Genomic DNA, 12,608 nt, shown 5'->3' on the forward strand with positions numbered 1-12,608 from the left:
GAAAGCACTGAACAGCCACATGCGTATGTATGGCTGTAACAAATAGACTGTGCAGTGTGTAGCACCGCAGTTGTAATGATATATATAAGTTATTAATTGTAATTAGTTCTTCATGGACATCAAAGTGAATTTCGCAATAAGTATTTTAGGACCAAAGAAGTGTCAATGATATATAAATATAATTTTGTAACTTAATGTAAATACCACAATTTTCGGACTTTGAATGTTGTGAATTTTATGTAATTTAATTTACTAGTTCGTATTGGGGGATATATTTCAAAACCGTACGAGAAGGGTTTCATTAGAATATACAAGTTCTATCGTAATATACGGATGCAACTTTATGCCAGTGTGTCCGTAAAGTGATATATCAACTTGAAATACCATATGTTGTATACTCACATTCACTGCCACGGGTTACATGTGCTACATCTTTCAACAGTGCCAATGTTATTCTCTATTCTTTTAAGAGAAAACATAATTTTCCCAAATCTTGAGCAGTTAGAAGCGTCTAAACTTGCGAAGTGGTATACCGTGTTTGTGCAGTCGCCATTTTTAAAGATGCGATTTTAAGGATCGTGTGAGACCCCTTTTGCTGCCTTGGCGAACTGAAGACAAAATCCTATGGTAGTTTCGAGTCGGAGGTGGGCAGGGAAGTGCGGACATACTAACCACCGCGTGAGACTGGCTTTAGCATTTTCCTTAACATTTATGCCATGACCAAAAATCTACCGTGTAAAGTGAGAAATGTTACGGCATTTCAGATGCCATGGCATATTTCATGGCATTTCTCAAGGATAGGCTCGGTCCGTAGCATTTTTCGTAGCGTAACCAATCAGAAGCGACCTCTAGGTCACGAGTGCAGTTGTAATGGCGGCCACGTGAGATGTAAACAACGTATCACTTCACACTTTTAAAAGACGATAACTATTGAACCGAGAGGAATATCGCTTCGTATTAAATGGTTTTAGGTAGAGAAGAATTGCGCTGATTAAATACATACTTTACAACGTTTACTGTACACGTATGGAAGAATATTTTAGCTCTTTCAATTGTAAACACCGTGCTCACAGCATTGACAATGTAACTGGACGTGCCTTTCGTGCTGTATATATTGTACGTACATTGTAATTGAAACAGCTAACCGAAATGGTCCATAAAATGCTTTCGTGTAAAGTACTATTTGTTATAAGGTTTTTGGAAACATTTGCGTAGCATTTATGCTAGTAAAAATGTTATTAAAGGAAATGCTTTCGTCTAAAGCCGGCTTAAGACATCTAACCTGTCCCTCCTAACTTAACAATTCCGCTTAGTTCTAACAATGCATATGTGGTTAGGTTAGGAGGTTTAGAGCTTTTAGCAATTAGTTTTTAGTGACTGTTAGGAAATGGATGTGCCCCGCACCAGACCTGGCGCTTACTGAACACATACATTGACACCAAAGGATTAGTTATAATCAGGGAACAAATGATAAACGTAGCTCGCGCCGAGTGGACAGCGCCATCTATGAGCCAAATGCAATAACATCCTAGTATTTGTAGCAGATCAATGCTTTCCGCCCTTGTGTTTAGTGCTGTGTTAACGTTCACATGTAAAGACTGAAAGAACTTACGTCACTTGTTAGTATCTGGCCTCAAATAGGCAGTGGAAGATTTGATTTATACCAATTCTAGCGATTTTAGTTGACATAAGTTGCTATTATAATATTCTTATATCATATTTTTACCTGTTCACGTAATAATAATAATAACTAATTGGCCTAATTAATACTAATATTGTTAATATTAGTATACATATTAATCTTATTGACCTATTAATTATCAACTTCATTATTATTATTACAAGTGAGACACTTGGTTTGGAGCCCTTCCAGAAATATAGTTCTGGATATGTACAATGGGATCCATTAGTATTACCGTGCAAATTGTCCATGACTATTTTCAATAACTTTTATCTTACATCCTGTGTGTTTTTAAGCGATGGATTTTTATGTATGATGGTGCAGAAGTTGTCAACAGCTTGTTTTGACTTTTCTTTTAATTCTTGAAGCTCTAATTGGGTCAAAGAAAGTGAACGAATATGGCGATGGACAATTTGCACGGTAATACTCATGGATCCCACTGTACCTACTAAGGGCAGGGTCGGGCAAATGGTAAGATATAGCGTGCACCTAGGTATAGTTAAAGGTACTATCCCGGAATTAACCTGGAGATAGCTAAGAAAAGCACGAAAAACGTCATTCGGAAAGTCCGACCGAGGGATTAGAACCTACAAACTTCCAAACACGAGACCATTAACGGAACAATCAAGATAATTATTTAGCGTCCCAGCTCCGTAGCTAGATACTTTGACGCCATAGACAAATTGTGTTTTTTTATGTGCGTCTTTCCATATTTTCTTCTTATGACATGGTTTGTGATATTTACATCTTACAAATTTTGAAATGAGGGAACAAAGAAAAACTTTTTAAAGATTCGTAATACGCATTTCTGATTACGAGAAGTTTAGCATATTTTTGAATATTTCGGTTATGTCTCATCGTCTGAAGAACATCTTTAAGAATGTACTATTCTCGTACTACTACTTTTGGAAAAATAAAATACCATAAGGAATATAAGGAAAGCTACAGGTAAAAAGATAAAAAGAGGTTTATAACAATAAGTTAAGAATGTCGGTCATAATTACAGGGTAAGTCTGTAACTTCGTATCAACCTCACAAATCGAAAAGGATTTATGATAGAGATGTTTTGGTGACGTAGTCGAAAAGGAAACGTCATGTTCCGAAGTGACTAGTGACCTCCCAAGGAAAGTATCTAGAGGTGGCTTCATCTCTTGAAAATCTTCAATGGGAACAAGGGTCGAGTAACACCTTGTATGTTTTCCTTCTCTCCTTACCTCTGCCAAGTGTAAATTTGTCCGTCGCATATTCTTACTTTTTTCTTTACAAAAAAAACACAAAAAAACAACAACTATGTGTCGTGCCCTCTATGCCCTAGGCTTCAGCTTACTCCTTGCTACGGGCCTCAAATCTCATCTCACACGCTTCTATCTTATACGGGGAAAATTTGCCAGCTCTTCGTCTGGCAGAAGGAGAGATCTTATTTCCAGGAGTTTCTTCCGCCATCCGGAAGGACTGAATTAGTAAATTCTTCAAATGAGCGGGACATCCCTTGTAACTTCCGACCTATTTTCAAACCGGAAGTGCATATTTCCTGCGAGTGCCAAGTAAAGCACATGTAGGATTGTGTGTGTTAAGGGCGAGATGTACAGTTTCCATAACGAATCTACTGTTGTCGGACAGGAGATAGAAATTTACATGGGCGCGTGAAAGTAGAGGTATACCGTTCGCAATTCCAACTGGCGGTTGGGAAACAACGAATCAGCGATCAGTTGAATTCTCTTCGACCGACATCGGGCATTTTCGTGTCACAAGGCACCCGAACGTTGCTGGCGGGACGAAACAAATGAGCGTCGGATACACAGCATGTTGCCAAACGTACTCTAAAACAGAACACCGAAGCACTGTACAAACAAGCTAATAAAAAGAACTGACAAAAACAGACGTACGCTTGGCAACGTTGTAACACGAGAGCGATGTTACCCCTACAGCTGTTACTTCGCAACTGAGGTTGTTGACACTCATGAAGGCACACACCCCCGAAAACGATTGGTGGACAGATGAAGCTATGTATGTCAGCCGTCAGTGGGTCCGCGATCAGTACAGGCATAAGTTACTTACCCATTCAGGACAAGCTAAAGAATACAGTTATTTTCCCATGAGACTTTTTGTTGGTTGCTTTTAAGAAAATCATAGAAAATATGTTGTTAAGTGTGTTATTATTTAACATTTTTTTCTGAAATCTACAACACGACGTCCTTATTCAACAATGTATGAAAGTTATTGAAAACATAGTTTCAATACATAATAAGAATTAATTAATGAAAATAACCTATCCTATTATAATCATAATCGTCACTAACTGCGAAATCCGAAACAGAATTCTCTTAAAAATTTCGCACAATGTGCATTTAAATTATTCAATTATATTCTGAAGATAATCAACAAAAACGTAACACAATTCGAGAAGAGTACAAGTAAAATTCAGCACCGACGACAGCAGCGACATCTAGCGGTTGAAATATGAAACAGGTGGCTACAACACGTGTACGTATATTTCTTTCGCCGTTGGGTATTCAAGAGATGCGGTGCGATTATAACACGTCACTCATTCACAATGGAATCCTATAGTGTGTATGCCCGTCTTATTTGGACACTAAATGTACCGGAAAGGGTTAATATAACCACACAAAACACATGAAGATAACATCAGACCAGGAATAACAAAGTGTTACTTTGAGTAGAGAAAATGTTAACAAGGGAGTGTCACTCGGGAGTCCTGAGTTCATTCCCCTACGTTGGACGATTTCAGGGAAGGGATTATTGTGGGTAAAGACGGTTGGAGCATGGTGTTGATTACATTACCTCCAACTACGGCCGAGATTGTGAAAAGTAACTTGATTACTTTTTCAGGTAATCAGCATTGAAATTAAGCTATAGTTTACCCATTTCAGAAGGTAACAACTATGGTTACTGCTGCTTGCAACAGTGTTACAAGTAAGTCATTACTTCTAAACTCCGTACAGAGCAAACATTAGAAAATTGCATGTTTCTATGTCATACGAAACACGAAAGAGGCTTTTTGATCGATGTGAAGTTTAGAGCCTTCTATAAAATAATAAAAGAAATAATAATTTTTGTGTTTTTGTTTTCTGGTCCTTGGCGAGTATTTGCAGGACCAAAATCACGTCGTATCGGACAAACATAATGTTTTAGTATTTAGCCTCAAACAAAAGCACCTCGTTTTTCCGAAGAATTGGGCAATGTCCAGGTCGAAACAGAAAACAATGTTCGATCTATTTTCGAATCGGCCCACGATGTGGGAGGTTACGTCTTACAAGTACGGTTTTGCTTTGCACAGCGTTTTCCTTCACGCAATTCTAAGTACGATAAGAGAACTGTTCATGTGAGAGATGTAGCCTGTGTGTTTTCGAAAAAATGGATTTCATTGTTTTGATATCTTTATAGAATTGTGTTTTTAGCCAACCCAATATTTAGAAGTCACGATATGGATCTAAAACATTGACTGACTGATTTACATTATTTTACTTCGCTTGTCTGCCACTTTTGGCTAATCGCCACCTCCCTTCCACGTACTACAACCTAGACTGCTTTTTGCAGACTAACGAGGTTCTGGCCAGTATAATCCTGTGTGAGGCTCGCGTTGTGTGTTTGTGATTGCCCTTTCGTCCATCTCACCGTATCATCTTCCTCTATGTCCGAACTAGTCTCGGACAATAAATAATCATAAAAGCATGAAAAATTGTAAGGAAATATATCTTAAAAACACATAGGAATAATGGGTGAAGTTTTTTAATATTTAGAAATAACACTAGAGTGTGCGTCAAATCTCCTGCATATGGCCTTGAACGACTGAACAGCACCAACGAATCACAGACGTGCGGCGTTGCCTATAAAAAAAAAAACAAAAAAAACCACGCTGTCTCTTTTCCGTGTGAGATTTCGACATGGCATCGCTGCAGTGCGCTGCTATTGGCTATCGCATATGCTGGAGATTTGCCGCGCACTCTAGTTTTACACACTTCACATAGTAATTCACAAATATGTATAATTGTTTATTAGTTTAACAATTATGTTCGATGAGAGTATGTTAGTTAATCATTTAATTCCAATATTTCAGAGATAAAAGCAATTCGTTCTGTCAGTAGCAACTAACACACTCTACGCCCCCCCCCCCCCCACCAGTTTCAGTTGTGCGCCCAAAGCTTTCCTTTCTAAAATATTAATTCACGCCTACATTTATATTAGTATATACAAATATGAAGGGCTAATATCAGTGGCGTGCCCAAGGGGGGTTGGTGGGGGTCATAACCACCCCCTTTTGCCCAGTATTCCTAAAAAAAGAACGTCAAAGGTAGGAAAGGATGTCAAGATGAGGGTTGACTACCAGAAAAAGTGTACATAACCCCTCCCTTTCGAAAATCCTGGGCACGCCAGGCTAATATATACATGTAATTTGAATCAATGTAAAAACTACAACGAAAAGTATAGGTTTAATACTGACGTATCTTATTACAACTGACATTTGATCAATTTTAATAATAACTTGGGTTGTATCCCAAACAAGGGGAAATAATGTTGCCTTTAGAACGTTATCTATTTTGCCACATTTTCAGTGTGAGTTTTAAGAAGTGGGTTATACCTCGCTAACATGTCTACAACAACAACACCGCGGGGGCTATTATTTACCCCACTGCGTTCTGTCTTCATCTTCCAAAATCACCTCGTATGTTATGTGTTAACGTCAGCTCAACCAGGCACCAATCCACTGCCATCTACTGTGTTTTCCACGTGGACATTCACTGGCTTGCCTCGCATGGACGTTAAGAAAAATAACCTGACTACCTGTCAGCACCATTCTTTTTTTTGCATTTCATTCTATATCCTCTCTTATTGCACCACTCGCACGACGCTTTGGTTCTACTGCAGCAAACTCGTCCGCGGTCTCAGAAAACCTCCAACTCCTTCTGGTCCTCTGCCAACACCGAACGGAACGAGAGAATGAAATAGGCAAGCAGACTAGGCCACATTTCTAGAATAGTATTCGAGTTTCGCTGTGAGGAAGAGACATCAGGTCAGCCATTTCACTTACCTCTTGGAAACAGGTACTACCTCCTTGGGTCAATGGACTCTTATGTAAGTTTGTTATTGTTCTTTGAATAGCTACTAATACCAGTAGCTCCCCACATCTTCCAATAAAAGCAAAGCTCAAATTAGTAAAAATCTAATTAGGAAGAAAGAGCCCCATTCGGCAAGAACGCACGCAGGATTCTTTCCCAGAAGGGCAGAGTTACAGAAACTACTTTTATTATTACTAATATTATTATTGCTATTATTACTGCTATTATTGCTTTTATTTTTGTTATTATTATTACTATTACTACTACTACTACCTATGTTTGTTTAAGAGTACATACCGGGTGGCCAGAATTAAAGTTACCCAACTCAGAGCCCTCTGTATAGCCTGTTTGAGGCATCGTAGAACTCTGAGATTTGGCGAATACCATGGAGAAGAGGATGGAGATAAGAAAAAATAGTTCAATTTTCCGCCACCGGGTTGAAATGTGGCGCTGTACTTCCATGATGGGTTGTACAAATATCACGTTAAGTGATTTAGCTGAGTTATTAGTTAGAAAGACATTTGTTAGCGGCTGGAAGTTGCGAAAAAATAATCTCTCTTTTATTGCCAGATTGCAAGGTAAAGGCAAATCCATAACCAATTGGAGCAGTTTACGTCATTATTACAGCCCATTATGAAAGTACAGCGCCACATTTCAACCCGGTGGCGGAAAATTGAACTATTTTTTCTTATCTCCATCCTCTTCTCCATGGTATTCACCAAATTTCAGAGTTCTATGATTCCTCAAACAGGCTATACAGAGGGCTCTGAGATGGGTAACTTTAATTCTGGCCACCCGGTACATTTGTAATTTCCATATTCTGTACATATGTAAAAAAAAAAAAAAAAAAAAAAAAAAAAAAAAAAAAAAAAAAAAGTAAAAAAAGGTAAAGTGCTCCCCTGTGTACAGCACCACGCCCTGAAGGCGTATAGGGGGTGTGGGGGTAACGCCCCACACTTTCTTGATCCGGTCGTGAGTGGGGGTGATGTGATCAGCATCACGCCCCTGACCGCCTTTACCCCCCAGGGTTTCCCCCCAGGTACATGTTATTCGACACTGGGTGGGCGCCGGGGCCGCTTCCATCGTTAGAAAAGTTCCCGGATTTGAACCGGCCGGGGATCGAACCCGGGACCTTTAGCATGGTAGTCAGACGCGTTACCGACCTTTTTTTTTTTTTTTTTTTTTTTTTTTTTTTACAAAAGGAAATACCCCCTACACGGAGGTATCCCCCACCATTCACTCTTTTTCTCACTTTTACACTTTTCAATTCTTACATTTTCTTTGTTTCTTATCAACTGGACGAACACAAATACCCATGCCTTACCCGGGACTCGAACCCAGAACCCCTGGCGTTGTAGCGCGCTCTGCTAACCACTTCGCCACGGAGGTCGACACTGAGCCACCACGGCCACTGTACATATGTATACTTGCATAACTGTATACTTAACAATAATTCATTTAGGACAAAAAGCTGTTTTTTTATAGTTAGATATTCATTTTAAAATAGACTGCAAGCTTAAATGTAACTCCATTTCAAATAATAATAATAATAATAATAAATAGTTTCTGCTGTAACTTACGGCCTGTAAGTCACAGAAAACAAAACCTTTTGTTATAAAATATCTGTACAATTTCGCCGTTCGAGTTGCATTAACTCTTTTCAAAAATCTCAGGGGGGGGGGCTGCAGGCGCCCATGCTATTAGGCACCTCCTTCTTAACAATGAAAATGTGCCGGCCACCGTAGCGGAGTGGTTAGCACAGCGAGCAACGACGCCAGGGGTTCCGGAACATGTGAGTGTCACCTCATCAGCATCATATCATCACTCATCCTCATCTTCGCGGTTAACCAAAAGTGGCAGAAAAGTGAAGAAGTAAAATAAACCAAATCAATCAACAATGAAAATATAATAGACCAAGGCGACAATAGCATCGATACCTTCAATCCTTTTAGTAGGCCTACTACGCACAGTGGCGTGCCCAGGTTTTCGACAGGCGAGGGGGGGGGGGCGTTTATTTATTTTTATTTAGTAGTCAACCATCATTTATCATCTTTTCCTGCCTTTGACATTCTTTCTTTTAGGAATACTGGAAGAAAGGGGGGTTGTGACCTTCACCAATGGGCACGCCACTGACTATGGTAAACCTTATGTACCAAGAGAAAGAAAATTGCCTTCGTCCCCCTCCCCAGTTTTGGAACCCATTCGTCGTCACTGCCTTGTTGGAACAATGCTTATTTGCAGATTGCTGCTTTTTTGTTTAGGACTAACGAAAAATATCAACCAAACCTTTTTGGTTTTTGCAAACAAATCAGCACATTTCTTTGTAGAAGCGTGAACATGAAAAGTACAACAAGACACAAGCAAGTCAAATTGTTCATAATCCTTTCATTTAACCTCCACGCACACACTTATTGCAGTACACCTAGTAGATAAGATAAAATGTTCGTGAAACTCAAATAATCAAAGGCCAACGACATCAGAGCTACCAGCGTTGCAAGTGCAAACCTATACACATGAGTAAATATTTAGTCGAGGTAATTTTCAAACAATTTTATCTGCAACTAACCAGCCATAGCCTTACTAGCTATCAAAATCCAAATAAGGCAGTGGAAAGTCTTCGCTCTAACGACGAGACTTGTAGCAGTGAACCCTTTCTTAATGTAGTTATCGATGTCTGCGATTGCACAATTTTAACGCAAGTGTTCCAGGACAAACGTGTGCACGATCGAACAGAGTGGTACATGAAACACGGGGAAGTGTGCGATTGAAACGAGACATGAACGCAAGCATCTTCAGATGGACATGGATATTTTCGTGTTCTTTTCTCAATTGCCCCTTATCGAACATTGCGTACGTTTTCAAGACTAAGTTGAGATTAATAGTGTGAATGGTCGAACATTCTCTCTTTAAAAAGAGTGGGTTGTGAAACGATTCCTTCTTGAGTTGAAAATCCTCTGGGCAGAAACAGACTTTACACTGGAGAATCTTGATATGGCCTGAAACTGCCGACGCGAATAGTCAGTTATTATATCAGTAAGTACATATTATTTTTATCTTCTCAAAATTTAGTTAGTTGCATCACATGAACTTTAGTAATCTTCCATCTACATCCTCAATCCTCATTATTCATGGTCTCCTTTATTGCACTACGGTAGACCAACTTCGTTTCTGACGTCATACGAGAAGAGATGTGCCTACGTTGTTAGGTTTGGTTCCCTTAGCATAAATACACAGAAAACGTTTTGTTTATGCTAAGAGAACTAAACCTAACAACTTAGGAATTTAGTGTAACAATGAATCATTCCGCGGTGACGTCAAAACGCAAGGTTGATCTAGCGTTGTGCGATAAGGGAGACCCATTATTCGTCTAAACCACCAGTCAAGCCGCCAGCCAGGTAGCCAGTCCAGCGCCAACAAGGTCATTCCTACTGGAAATCAAGTTCCATGTGATTCGGCCTTAAGTTGCTTTTAGCCCTAATGACCTATGTACACTGTGAAAGTTTGTCTCGTCTTGTCCATAGAAGTAATCCATTGAAGATGGAAATAAAATGAATAAAATCAAAAGAGCTCGTGATTCAACTCGCCACAGTCCCATCACCCTGCAGTTTTCATGGTATGGATGACAGAGATTGACATTCAACAATATCGTATCCCCAGAGAAGGGGTTAAGATCTGTAATATATCTTCAGCCGTTACGATCGACACAACTGAATGCAAGCTTACAATCGGGACTTGTGCCGCACGGCATAATTTATCTGCCAGCTAGTAATTGATTCTTCTCAACGCTTGCTGTTGGAATGTAGCCAAGCAGAGGCTACATCTGTGCCACTGTGTTGCTTGGAGAAATATTTTTACTCCTTCCTCAATGGAATAATAAGTCACTGCGTTATGTAACGATGTTAGAGGGTGCTGGTATTCATTGGCAAAGCATCAGCTGATTGAAAGAACAAAGGAGATTGTCTGGCTCTATTCACATGCACCTGCAATGTTGTCAGATTTCGAACAGGCTAGTGAAAATTTGTAAGAACATTGGACTCGTTAAACGAGTTATGGCCACTGACCGTTCCATAAGTCCTGTCGTGAACTCGGTGAAGTTCGTTATGGCTTTTCGTTCGTGCGATGTGCGAAGTTCATCCAAACGCACGGACCCAGAGGCTAGTTTGTTCGGTTAAATTCGTCTGCTACTTGCAATCAATGCGTGTGCACGATAGCTTCAAACTGCGCTGGAAAATACAACTTAATTTGAACAGAGAGAGATATGAAGCAACATGCACAAGATGAGTGTGCCTTAACTGTTCTTAAAATGTGATTCAAATTAAAAACAATGCCCGCAGTAGAGTTAATTTCTGCCAGAAGGACATGCCTTCCGCTAGACGTCATGTGGAAACTTTCCATAAACAAATCCCTGCGCCTGCGCTTTCACCTTAAGTCCGTAAAAGAACTGGTTTCACCAGGTTCACGAGCCCATAGGCGTGCGCACGGGAGGACAAGAGGGGGCAATTTCCCCCCCTAATCATGGACGTCCGCAGATTTTTTTTCCACGGAGGAACAAGCAAGGTATTTTTCCACGGGGCATATTACCCCGATAATAGTGTTTCCCCCTCAAAAAAACACCACTTGAATTTGAAATTATCGCATTAAAGTAAATTGCTATGACTGAAATCAAATTATGCGTGTGAAATATATACTTTTAGGTTGACATTCGATTTCTAAGAAGGGGGTGTGGCTATTCTTGCCCCCCTTCCAGACGTCTATGTTCCTACATTATTATACTTTCACCTAGAAATTTAGCTTAGCGGAATCTTATCGCCGTTATTAAAATATATTATACTATTAGTGTCCCTCCCCAACCTTGGACGGAAATCAAATAATCAATTCTAGGGGGACAAACATTGAGGTAAATGTACAAGGCTATACTGAACGCAACTCCAACTGGCGTCTGACCTTGACGGCTATTTCTGGCCCTTTCTGTCCCCCAATCGTCTTCGGGGGGGGGCCTCGATGGGCGTCAACAAACTCAGCTGCGAACATGTGGTGGACCCAACGCTCATTTGTTTGGTCCCGCGAACAACGTTCGGTACCTTGTGACTCGAAAATGTCCGTTTCAGTTGAAGAAAATTCAACTGATCGCTGATTCGCAGCCGCCAGTTGGAGTTGCGCTCAGTATAGTAGAATCTAAGAGTAGCAGGACGAAAATATACTCAAGATGGAATTTGTTTTCACGTCTTTCTTGCATTATTTCTACCAGACGGGCATGAGCAAGTGCAGGGGGCACATAGGGGCAATTGCCCCCCCCCAACCCTTATATCAAATTTTGTACAAATAGAAATACATTTCGTAAAATTTTCTTACAGTCTTGTCAAGTTCAGAGCCGTAGCTAGAGGCGGCAAGATTTGGTCCTGGGCCCCGAAATTAAAAAAATTGTAAAAGAATGATATGGCGACCCATGAAATTTCTTGTGTCATATTAAATCAAGGAGCAAATACAGAATACCGCAAGTATCTTCAATTGCTTTCAAATTCGGCATAGTCACTAATTTTGACCTCGTAATCACGAATCTGCAGTTAAAAATTGGCGGTCACGTCTGGAAATTGCGAAATAAGTCGAAAAAAGTGGGTCCGTGAACGGAGTAAACAGCATTGATTTATGAAGAAAACAACTATTTTTTGCAATGATTAGCGTTTCAAAACTATGTTTACGATCACCCGTAATTTTTACTATGCTTGCCTAACCTAACCTAACCTTACGTGTATGGTTCGTGGGGTATATTTTTCAACTTTACGCAAGACGTCATTTTCTCGCATGCTTTCCCATGTTATTGCATAGCGATAATTGACAAGCTTATTTCG

At 39.9% G+C, this 12,608-nt stretch overlaps 1 protein-coding gene across 4 annotated transcripts in view; it reads left to right on the plus strand.

Annotated features, from left to right (window-relative positions):
- Positions 1 to 12,608, plus strand: part of AQP (aquaporin) — a 43,994-nt gene that overhangs the window by 11,619 nt on the left and 19,767 nt on the right. Inside the window, exon 1 of one of the 4 annotated variants that reach the window (XM_083132562.1) lies at positions 9,635 to 9,792. The exons of the other annotated variants lie outside the window; for them this stretch is intronic. The gene's annotated coding sequence lies outside the window, so the exon portion shown is untranslated. Of the gene's footprint in view, positions 1 to 9,634; positions 9,793 to 12,608 lie in introns of those variants that run through there. 4 annotated transcript variants of the gene reach the window in all.

This window comes from Lepisma saccharinum, chromosome 12 (assembly GCF_977018435.1).
Source record: "Lepisma saccharinum chromosome 12, izLepSacc3.1, whole genome shotgun sequence".
In the NCBI taxonomy this organism is placed as follows: domain Eukaryota; kingdom Metazoa; phylum Arthropoda; class Insecta; order Zygentoma; family Lepismatidae; genus Lepisma; species Lepisma saccharinum.